We start from the raw sequence: 12494 nt of genomic DNA on the forward strand, positions 1-12494 counted from the left end.
ACGTCCAAACCATTGGATTAGAAAAAAACCAAATTGGGTCAAAAAAAGAACAGAAACTTTTTAGGTTATACATTTGACCCAAAAAGTTGGGTCAGTCGCCAAAACTTGGAATTTTTTTATAAATATATAATAAAAACAATAACCTCTAAAAGTTAAAAAAAAAAAAAATTCCAATCCACTGTTTGACACCACTCCATTTTCTGCATTGTTTTCAACAAAATGCCCTAATATTTAGTTTGAAAAAAAAGAATAAATAAATAATTCTAATAATAATAATATTAATAGTAATAATTTTTTTTTTTTTAGTACAAAACGACCCAATTTTAGGGGTTGCTTTGTACCAAAACAATTGTGTTAACTAGAATTTCGGCCCAATTTTGACACAAATTTGGTCGTTTTGAACCCGAGTCTAGGCCGAATGAACAACCAATTTTTGAGGGTTAAATGAACCCGAAAAGGTGAGTCAAATGATCCATTTTTAATACATAATTTGATAATCTTTCACCCAATTTTTAGAGTGCACTATTCCCAAATTTGGATCCAATCCTAAGCAATTCCACTCTTTGAATTATTTTTTTTATCTTCACCCCATCACTACCTGCATTTTTAGCCTCAGAGACTGTAAATCAGGAAAAAATCAAATAAAATCAGCACGATAGATTTGCAGCCCGGACTCATTCAGCCGCACCGGGTTATATTCAAAGCATTTCCAATTCAAAGAGGAAATAGGCCGAGAAATTTCCTTCCCCGTGCCTCCGAGCGGATCGCCTGCTGCCTTGCTTCATAACGAACAGTGGCGCACTCAAGATCAAGCGTGGACTTAACGAGTAGGAAAAAGGCAGCGTGGAGAACGGAAAACTTGCGCCAAGGCTAATAGCCCGCCCGGCAAGAGTACAGACTGTACGCTACTCAACTATTAATGGACAGCAATTGAAAAATCCAACAAGGCTGAATATGTTCCCTAAAAGCTGCTGTTGCTGCTTTGAGGGATTAAAAAAATACAAACTGAAACATTTACATATATATTAGTATTGGTTTTTTTTGATAGCACTGTGGGCCAACTTTCCACATCCATCAAAAGTGGTTACAAGAACTCGACTGTCACCGATGCCGCCGATCTTTCACATTTGGTCCACCTCCATAACGCCAATTTAGCATTTCAACATCCCACCCTCCAGGAATCTAGCCATTTGGAGTGGCACGCCCATCCCAGACTTCCATCCGCCTGTAGCAGCCAGAAGAGTTTGTTGCATACAGAGAGGTTGTTTTGCTAATGCCAGACGCTCCCGGGAGGCCTCGCAATTCAAACGGATGTTCCTCTTGTCTCAAAATCTGCATTTTTTCATCTGCTGTAGGCCCCGCTGGATGATCCATAGCCGCCTTGCTCTTCCACTCTAACCGTATTTATTTCTCCTCCCTAGGCCAGACAGATGGGAGTGTTGGAGAATAAAAGCGTCACTATTTACTATATTATTTACTAGCCAGAGTGTTTGCCCCCTTTAGCAGGACAAAACACCTCGTCCTCCTCTTCCTCCTCTTTCTTCTCCTCAGCTTACCTGTGCCACTTAGGATTTACGGTCAACAGCTATCCCGTTAGAGACGTTTATGAGGTCGATCAAACATGTGCGAGTGCCGCAATACATCACAACAGTCATAAAAGTGCATTGAATGCTTGGACAGGTTTTTTTTTTTTTTTTTTACTGATACTGATCATTCCATTGTGTCCTACAATATAAATTCGCCACTCAATTTGGTGCAATATGATGGTTTTTGAGGAAGGGGACCGCATTTGTCGAGATTTTATACACACGCACATATACACACACACACATACACGGAGATTATATCTTAAATAGAGTAATCATGAAAAAGCAACGCATCTTTAATAATCAAGATTATCTGTATCAAGGCCCAAGAAGGCAGCGAGTGTTGTTTTATTTGCATGAGGTCAACTTTGTGTTTCTAAAGTGTTGGGTGTGTGTAATTATAGGCAGATTAAGGGAGGGAGGGAGGGAGGGGGGCTTCCAGAAGAGTCTTTGATAGGATTAAGCGCTCAATTCTTCCATTAATCTGTAACCGCCCTGTTCAGATTCAAAGATGCGAGTCAGGAGCGCAAACTATTTAAATTCTTTGCGTGTTAATTATTTTTTTTTGTTCCCAAAACAGCTTCTGCTTCATGAATGTCACCTGTATTGATTTTGGTGTTTGATTTGAAAGTTTTGCTACAATTAAATATTCCGGTCGAGACGCCTCCGTGTGTCAAATGAATGCGGTCGTACAAAATGGCGCAGCCGGGAGTTCTTTGCCACTGCGATCTCCGGCACATTACGACGGCGAGAAAGTATCATTAGCGGGCGGTGACTTTTTTTTAATTTGCTCTAATTGAGCCCTATTATGGAAAAATGAAGTGGAGTTAGCAGGCAGGCAACAGCGTGCGCCGCAACTATGGCAACCACTAGGGGGAAGAAGTATTAAAAAAAAAAAAAAAAAAAAAGACGCCGCACCTGAGTGGATATATGCGAACGGCGGAATAATTTACAGTGGCAGAGTCATTTTTCAGTATACGCAGATTGTAATGTGAGCGGAAAAAGGGAAGGAAAGGAGCGGGTGGCCGAGCCTGGCTCGTTCAAGGGTGGCCAATCATCCAATTATCTGGATAAAACAGGTGGCACTTGGTCAGGAAAGCTCATTAAATCGGCATTCAATCACGGCTCTTTGCCGTCACCGCCAATGAAAGCGCATTTGCCGCTTGCTCTGTTGAAATTCTTCAAATAGAGTCCGCCTCGGCGGGCGGAGGAGGAGCTTTTGCCTGACACGGAATAATTGGACGCTAGCATCTCCCCGTTTGCTCGTCGTTCCTTGCGCGGAACCGTCGGCGGACGGCGTAAATGGAGTTGGTCCGAGCTCGGTCAACAGAGCGCGACGTCCCATCTGTTCTGCCGCCGTCTTTTAATGTGCGTCTTTTCTTGCGGCTTACAAAATGGCATCGTCGCCATTGTGCTCGTTTATGATGTGTGAAAGTTCAGTGGGATTTTTATGGACAAAAAAGGTAGAACCTGAGGCTCTTTTTTTTTTTTGGTGAGTGGGAATGATGGATAAAAACAAAGGTCGCTTTGTTGTTTTATCTTGTCAGGCACCATAAGTCATGAGAGCCGCCTGCTGTAGCGCAACGCTAATCTAGCTGCTACTGCCCTCGATGGCGTCGAAGCTGCTAGGTTCACGAAGAACAAAAATCGTCCGTTCAGAATAGATTTGAGGTTCGGGAACATTTGAATAACAATCAACGCCACTTCTTAAACATCGTCATCAGCGTGTGAGGTTCACAACGGTTTCACTCGCATAAGGCAGGAAGCGGGCGGGTCCTTTCCTTACGCCGGTAATTCTTCGCGACAGCAGCGAGCCGATGCCATCGCGGCCCGTCACAAACAATCTGCGCTTTTCCCGCTGAGGCCGTCGCTGCCCAAAGTAGATTCTCGCCCAAAAAATATCCGGCGCAGAGGAGTATACATGCAGAGACGGTTATCCGGGACAAATACTTGAGATTTTTTTTTTTTTTTTTTAACCGTTTAAGAGGCTAGCAAAGTAGTAGTAATGATAGTCATTTTTCATTGAGGATAAAGAATATATGCTTGTGTACTTTTTTATTTTCTGTCTACATGTGTTGCACCATCATTTGTGTTTGAATATCTGTTGCTTAGTGAGTTATGAATTAAATTAATTAGCATGTTAATGGAATTTTTTTTTTTTTTTGCAAGTGGGCCAATCAAAATCACAGGCATTTTTGTCCTGGAACTTTTCTAACAGCTCGTATCACTTTTTGCCCGCACAGAGCAGAAAATAAATGACAACTCGGGACCGATGCATTAAAGGCTGACATTGTTACACATTTTCTCCTCATGGTTAACATCTCTCTAACTCCCATTTGAAAATGCCATCAGATTGTGGCATCAAAATCCAGAAACTGTGTTAGGATTGGCTGTCAGGTTGGAACCAAGGAGAAAAATAGATCAATACTTAATTTTCTAGCCAGGAGATATGTTCAGGTGCTAATCGAGTGCGAGCGGGAAAGATGACGTGGAATAGCAAGCAGCTGTCAGCGCTAGCGGTCGTTTTTTTTTTTTAAAATAGCCGACCATCCGTCACTACAGACGATAGCATTGGCTCCAAAAGACGCTTGTCCCGGTGAGAATTTGTCTGCCTTCCGCAATGATGCAAACCAGAGAATAAGGTTACTCAAGGACGGCTCCGTCCGGGTGGCAAGCTAATCAAGCCGTCCGGTCGCCACTCGGGGAATGCGTGCGTGCGCAAATGCAAGCGGACGAGACGAGGTGAGGTGAGACACCCCCCCCTCCCTGCTTCTTACAGTCAAGTCAAAGCTCCACTCAGACACACGAGTGCATATGCAGCTCCTCCAAAGTGGGAATTAATTAATAGTGACACCACAGCCAGTGCGCGTGCGAGGAGCGCGAGTGGTCATTAAATATTATGCAAAGCTTATACCCACACAGTCAAGCCTATCTCCCTCTCAAAGTCACCTCGAAAATCTTAAGAAGCCCTCAATTATCTTATTCGCCGGAGCTTATGGGCGCTAATGAAGGAAGCATGAAGAGGAAATTAGCTTCGTGGTAGGAAATGGTGGAAAACGGCCAGAGATTTATGGGAGAGCGGTCAAAGGGCGGCGGCGACGTCTCTCGTCAAATTTTGCCGAGTCGTTTGTTTTAAATAAAAAAAAAAAAAAATGGAATTTGTAGATCTGGAGTGGAGGTGATGCGGGGTCGGCATGGCAACGAGCGAGACGCGATTGTCCTCGCATCAGCGTAACGGCGAGAGACTCCAGGCCGGCCTTGAACGGAGTGAAGTTTCCTCCTCGTCGTGTTCCTCCGGCAGGCAGCCGCAGTCTTGAACAAAGTGACGTGATGCTTCTAATTGGCTGCCCTATGCCACGGATCACGTCACACAACCGACGCCGGGAGAGCTCCGGCCATCGCCCCGTTCCACAAATCGCCCACGGGAGGGAGCAACGGACGCACAAAAGCGTTCGCGATTTGATATTTGAGCAAATTGAGCCACCGAGCACAAAAGAAAGGTTAAAAGGTGAACATTAAGCGTCAAGTATTGCCGCTCCTCCCCCTCCCTTGTGTACATCAAGCCGATGAGATCGTTGGACCTGTGAGCAATTGACTCGAAATTGCACGGAGCAGTCAGACAATCCATCGACCCCCACCATTCCGCAGCAGGGGTCACGCTTGACGGGGTCTTTTATTACCTCAAATTAGGCCTGCGTGTGGGTCCCACAGAGGAGCACATCCATCTCTTTGTCCATTTGTTGCTCTCGTCCCGTTAATTGACTTATTTGGCTCGGCGGCGGATTGTTTGGACAGAGAGCGTTGCCTCCGGCAGGCCCGCAAATAACGTCGACTCTTATTCACATTTGTTACAAATCACCAATTCGGGGTGAGGTTAGAGAACAGGAAATAAATCAGAGGGCCGAAAAGTAAGGGAGGGGGGGGGGGTTATCGTGTCAACACTGCTAGCAAAATTTCAATGTAGCCTTACTCTGTTAATATCCGGCCTTCCGCCATTCTCAAACATGGCCGTTCATAAGGGCTTGATGAAAGAGTGTAGTGATAAACTGTGACAGTATACGCATATCCAGCTTCAACATAAATAACATGACTAGCAATAACCAGATTTGAACGTAGCCTTACTTGGCTAATCCCCAGCCTTTCACCATTCTCAAACGTTACTAATCAGGCAGGAATTACGAAAGTGTGTCGTGATGAATTGTCACAGCAAACAAATACCTAGCTTCAACAAATTAGCCATTACCATTGTAAACAATGCAATGTTAGCAATGACTGCTAGTAGCATGAGCTATTTGTAACGTGCTGTTTGTTACTATACAGAGCTAGCAAGTTGTTGCTGCTCTGAAACTGCAGAAAAATATAAATTATACATACACATTATAAATATTATATAGTATATATATGAATTGTATATACGCATGATATATAAATATACATATACACACTTTTGGAGGGTTAAGATGAGCTAGCCAGGTATACTGTATAGTTGGCTATTCTATCCTTACTATCTCCATTCTTGAAAAGTCTGCCTTGAAAATATATATTTTAATATGGTCCAATCTTAATTAGGGGGAAATCTCACTGTTTTAGTTTTTTGTGCTTTTGGTTTTTTCTCCCCGTCACTATCATTTCACCTGGTCCTAGCAGGCCCCACCCATCTCCCGTTTCTTTGCTTCCTGCATCCGATTGTCTGTCAATTCAAGTCAGCACCACTGAGCTGTACTCATAAATGAAGTTCCACAGTTCTGTAATTTTGCTCCCTTTCCTTTGATGGCTCGTCAATGACCGCGGATAGATGTAATTCATCGCTCCATTAATAAGCCTGTAAATGCATTTATTGACGGACGGACATGACGCGGAGCTGCGAGGCAATGTGGGGTCAACTCAAAATGGATTTCAAGCGCCCGGCGGCTCATTTGCAACGATTGAGCGACAGTGACGATAGCGATAATATATAAAAAAAAGAATTAAATAAAGAGCACACTAGCCTAACAAGCACCGCAGATGCAGTGTGTCATTTGCGGCCGTGCTCCGTCTCACTTTGCCGCTTGGGACACACAAATTACACAAGTGACAGAGGTATTAATCTTAAAGACACATTTCTATGATATGGCCTTTAACTAACCTGTCGTGGCCGATTCGGCCGGAGTTTGTTTTCTCTCCCCCCGGCCAGGGAGGTGGTTAGGTGGCACCCAAGCTGACAGCGGCTATCTGGATTCTCGTGGGCCAATTCAGGATGGGGGAACTGCAGCTCGACCTCCTCGAAGACACTGCCAGGATAATAGAGGGCTCCTCCGGCAGCCCTTCGCTCTGACTTGGACATCCACTTTTTTTTTTTCATTGATTTTCATATTATGTATTATTTGTGCCCTCTCTGCGTCCATTTCAACCTGGTGATCCTGAAAGGGGGATCCTTCCATCTGTGGTCCCTTCTCAAGGTTTCTCATTTTCCCCTGGCAGGGGTTTTTGAGTTTTTCCTTGCCCTTTTGGGAGCTTAAGATCAGGGGATCCTTTGAGAATAATTGTCAATGTGAAGCCCTTTGAGACTGCTTGTGATTTAGGGCTATACAAATAAACTTGACTTGAAAATATGTTGGTTTTTTTGTTGTTTTTTTACAAATCGGAAGCGAACCGTAGTGTGTTTGTGCGCAGTGTTGGTCGGGACTGATGGCAGCTGACAGAAGCATGGAGGTCAGCGTCAGATAGAAAGAGCTCCTCTCGTCTGCTTATCTCGCTTTTCCCTCTCTGATAGCAAATCATAGTCCTTTCCTCAACTCAAGCGAAAGGAGGGGGGAGCCCGAAAGCTGAAAGCTGTCTTCATTCGCTACACATTCTCTCTCTCGTCTGACTCGGGGGGGGGGGGGGGTATTGCGCTGGCCTTTAGAAAGGCAAACTTGTAATCTGATAATTAACAATCTGCTAAATTTCTCAATGGGAAAACAGTCATGAGAAATGTCTGCCTCGTGCCCGTGAGTCGGATGACCTTTTGCCGAGGCTTGCGATGGCAGGCGAGGCGACTCACTTAGAAGCATTTAATTAGCTCCGCTCACGGCTGTGTGTGCTGCCGACGAGCGGCGGCGGGAGATGCGGCGAGGAGATAAGCGGCGGGAGGAGGAGGAGGAGGAGAGCAATCGTTGAAAAGTCTACAGTCAATCACTCAAACTCCCTCCCTGCAAAACTGGAATCATTGGAAAGTGACAAACGGCTTATCTCCATAGTAACCAACTGTCCTCATTAACAGTTTCCGAAATGCATATAGATATGTACGCAAATATAAAGACCTAGATATAGAATGTATTGATATCTTCAAATAAATATCCCTATAACTATACACACACACACACAAAATAAAATCTACATTCTCATATTCTGACTCCCATATCACTCACCAGGCCAAGCCCAACCTTTTAAAGCCACACACATTGAAAGTGACAGATTCTACAGTGTCGAAAATAACGATGGCAGCTACAGTTGGACAAATATAAACACCTCGCATTGCTAACTTTATATTATGCAAAATATATTTTGCGAAAAATATTTGGTGAAAAATATTTGATAGGCCCAGCCCCTAAAGTTTGAGTATAAGAAAGGTCATAGGGGAAGGTCATAAAGCTTTAGAATGTATATAAATAATAAAATTCTCATTTATCGCAAATCACGCACAATAAATGTCAATCGACTTCATACTACTAAACGGTTGAAAGGTCTAATTGGATAATAAATCAAATCAAATAATTAAATAAATAAATAAACGATAAACTAATGTTTGGTACTTTGTAAATTTGCATTTGTCACAAATCGCGCACAATAAATGACAATCGACTTCATACTAATAAATGGTTGAAAGGTTAAATTGGATCTGCACTATGTCCTTTATTTGCACTGAAACGACAACAGGCTCATTGAACTTGAAGCGTCATTTCTCAACAATCCATAAAAAAAGGGCCAAAAGAATCAGCCGTGTCAATAAAGCGTCATTAAACTGCCACATTTGTGACGGACAAGCGGCAAAAGTTACGTCGGGCGGCATTTGTATGCAAATATGCGTTTAAGCGTGTCTGCCCTTGTGGGGAAGGTTTAATGAAGGAAGCAAGCTTAGGCAGTAGGTGACATTCAGCCACTGCCTAACCTCGGCGGATAGCTTCCCTGACGCCATTTGCGAATGTTAATTGCTTTTCAGACTCCTCGCTCTCCACCCTTGCCCGAGCAGCGGCAAACAAGACGATCCCGTCGCTGAAATATTGCAGATGTTGTGCGACCGGCGATTGCGGGGGGATTAAAAAACGGCACAGGTATTCAATTTACTCAAGTGTGGCTGGTTTGAAAAGAAAAAGAAAAAACAAAAAGGCAGAATGATGTCTCGTCTGCCCATTTACCTTCTTTAGAGTCTCCTGGAGGGAAGAGCGCTGCCAGATTAGCATACCCAATTGGAGAGAAAGCTAATCCGTCCAAATATAATTTAGCAAGAGGGGATCCGGCGTGAAAGGCGACAACCTTGCCTTGCGTGAATTTGGATGAGGTGAGATGAATGAAGGAACGTCTGCGATAGACATCGCTTCTATTTCGGGCGGCCGCTTTGAATTGAGCTAATCCGACAAAGTGCGCAAATGAAAACCTTGTCGCTTATGAGAAATCTTAAATATTAAAAAAAAAAAAACACACAGATATAAAACGTTTTGATTCGGCCGTGGAAGGAAATTTGCCCGGATCAAAGAGATTAGCAGCAAGAGATTCGGATTATGTCTGACTTTCATGCTCAGTCACTCTCTTTCCCTCCACATCAGGATGTTAAGAACTCACAGTTTCGCACGCCAAAGGGGGGGGCAGATAAGATTTCGTCAAATCTACCTAAATTCACTTTTGTTTCCCGGGCCTATTAGAAGGATTCCCATTTGCAAAACGAAACGCTTCAGAGGGCCTCGACTTGACGAGCGATTACGGCTCCGAGCGTCCGCGTGTTTGGCGGCGATAGGATCTCGCGACCCCGTGATTGGCCCGAGGTGGCGATAAACCATTTATGACTGTTGTGAATGCGTGTTAATGCAAGAGGCCATTTCGCGGCGGAATGATGTTTAATGGCCTTTGCTAAGTGGACAACATTGCTTGGTCGCCTTCACGGCTATCAGCTGTTACAGCTAACACCCCCTTTCTCTGCTTTTATTAGGCTTTGCAGGCACTCTCTCGGCCACCGGCGAGCAAAAGCCATATAAATGCTAACAAAAGACCATTGATTTTGTTTTCCTCCGCGTGTGTGCGTGCGTGCGCGCGCTACATCAATCTCATTAACATGGTGTGCGCAGGGCAAATGCTGCCACCCAAATGGCCTCCTGTGCAAAATAAGGCAGAGTAGTGAACGCCGGTGTCCATGATATGCAATCATTCGAGCCCATTACAGTGCGAAAGCAAGACCCTCGTAAACAAAGCCAGGGGAGATGGCAAGAGCACACTTTACAATGTTCTAAACAAACGACGCCACCGGTTGAGGTCGAGAAGCCTATTAAAAGAAGTTTCTTTCGGGAATGTTACCATCCCGTGTCGTTAGCCTAATAGCGTAATTGCTGAAGGGTTGGGTTTTTTTTTTCTTTTTTTTCATAAAACATAGGGGATGGGATAATATGTTCAAAAACAAGTTGTCTCCATTTAGCATCTTGCTTACCTTTTATCTGTAGAGAAAAATACATAAATTCATAAAAATAATTTTTAAAAATAAATATTAAAACAAAATAGCTGGAATGAAATTAAATGGATTTAAATTGTCATTGTACATGCACGAGTAGAGAGCAAACAAATTGATTTAAGTGTTACATCTTCAAGAGAAATCAAAACAATGACCAGAGCAGAAGATAGGACATGTTCAAAGATCTCTATACACGTGGCTTGGTAGCTATGGCAACCAAACTAGGAAGGATGTTAATCAATCCGTCCGTCTGTCCAAAAAGACTTTTTTTTTTTTTTTACACAAACCAGACTGAGTGATTGCCCGCATATCTGCTGATCCCGTCCAGCTATCCATCCTCATTAGACAACCTTATCGCCGTTGTTCCACTGCCACGTGCGGCCATGATCAATTCCTCTATCACTTATCCAGGACTTGATCAATCTTGCCCTACCTTTTAAGTGCGTGTGTGTTTTACGACATCTAATTGGCCACATTGTCTGGCCATTATTCGGGAAGGTTTTGACTGAAGAAACAAATGCCATGGAGTCAGCTAGCGAGCGCTACCGCTAGCCATAGGCACCTTCGGAGCACAAAGCGGCCATTACGGTCCGTGGAGCTATGAAAGCAAAACGGAGCACCTTAAATGCTGACTCCTAAAACCAAAATCCTTTTTTGTGTTGAAAAAGAAGAAAAAAAAAAGTCTTAAAAAGTTTCCGACGAGGAATTAACATGCTATGTGCCACTATGTTGCTAAGCTACTTTGAAGCGATAATTAGCATTTTGATGAGGGCTACTCAAGTGGATACACCTTTTGTAGCCTCTCGGCTGCCACGAAGAAAGTGAGGGAGGAAGACAAGGGAGGTTTTATTTATTAATAGTCAAGCTCCCCAAAGCTCTGTAAAACATCTTGTTGAGCTCCCCGCGGTGGGCGCTGCGCTTCAAAGCAATTAAAAGCAAGGCTGCCAGCGTAGGGAGGCGGCCGGTAAAAGAGACGCAAGACCTGCGGACCGATCTCGCTTTATGAAGGTCCCGAGAAAGCCTGAGGATACGCATCTCGGGAGGCTTTAAGAGTAAATGTCCAGACTGGCGAGGTGCGGAGAAGAGAAGACATTTTCTCTGTCAGGATTGTTACGTTTGAACGAGCTCCGAGTCACAAAACGCCCATTTCTTTCTTTCTTTGGTAGTAAGTTTCAGGTCATTGTCCATCTGCACTGTCAAGTGCCACCTGAAGAGTCCTGAAGCATTTGGCTGAATATGAACAGATAACAGTGTTTGGTCCCGGGGCGCTTGTACGCGTGTCACCCTGGTGACTTGGGCCGCCTGGCGTCTTATCTTAAGCAAACAGTCTTCAAGTCGGGTTTTAAAATTGGACAGTGATTTTAAAGCGGAGCGGCAAATTGTTATTACATTTATTTTTTAGCATTTTATCTACTGCCTAAAGTAAAGCTTGTCCTTTTGCAGCAGCACTTGGAAATTGTAAGGCGTGTGTTTGTTACATCTCGGCTGGATTGCTAAATGGATTTTAATTTGGAGTAAGCCGATCCTCCTTCAAGTGTCTCCAGTTGGTCCAAAATGTTTTGGCTCACACAACTAATTCTGGACTCCTTGCACATTTTAGACTTCATTTTTATTTGTCTCGCTATGGGCTCGGACCTTCCCGGTGTCTCAGCTCCTAACACAACTTTATTTAGCACATTTCAAAAATCCAAAACCCCAAAGTCCTCCTCTGACCACAACCATGTGAGCATCTATCAACAGTTTATTTCATCCAAGTAGGTTCTGTTTTCCATTTTTCTTTTCTCTCCCCGCCACGCATCATATGTGATGATGTTTGATCGGGGAAGAGGAAAAGGCCCGTTCGGATAACTCCTGAGTGTGCCCGCCTTGAAATTGAGCCATTACGAGGCATCTCTTAGTTTCGCTGCTCGTCTGTGGCTGCCGCTGTCGAGGTGGGTTATGCAGATGAACGCAGAAATCTTCTTCTGGGTTTGTGAGGCTTTTGTACGTGACGACGTAAAAGCGACCCAAATCTCTAACGTGGGCAATGTCGCTTTAAGCATGTGCGTCATCTGCTTATCCTCACAGGTCTTGTGTGAACGTCTTTGTCAAGTTTGAAATTGAGCAAGGGATGAAGGTCAGTTGGACACAAAAGCAGCAAAAAAAAAAAAAAAGATTCCATTGTACAGTATTGAAAGCAAATATGAATGCAATCCGTGCAGCATGTTTGATTTCATAGACAAGTTATTTTC

The 12494-nt window shown here is 43.9% G+C and overlaps 2 protein-coding genes across 2 annotated transcripts in view; both read right to left on the minus strand.

Moving 5' to 3' along the window:
* LOC119129646 (C-type mannose receptor 2-like) overlaps nucleotides 1-12494 on the minus strand; it is a 902042-nt gene that overhangs the window by 583441 nt on the left and 306107 nt on the right. The gene's annotated exons all lie outside the window — the stretch shown is intronic.
* LOC119128075 (neurexin-2-like) overlaps nucleotides 1-12494 on the minus strand; it is a 250844-nt gene that overhangs the window by 237156 nt on the left and 1194 nt on the right. The window lies entirely within an intron of this gene.

The sequence above is a fragment of the Syngnathus acus genome, chromosome 10, assembly GCF_901709675.1.
Source record: "Syngnathus acus chromosome 10, fSynAcu1.2, whole genome shotgun sequence".
NCBI lineage: Eukaryota > Metazoa > Chordata > Actinopteri > Syngnathiformes > Syngnathidae > Syngnathus > Syngnathus acus.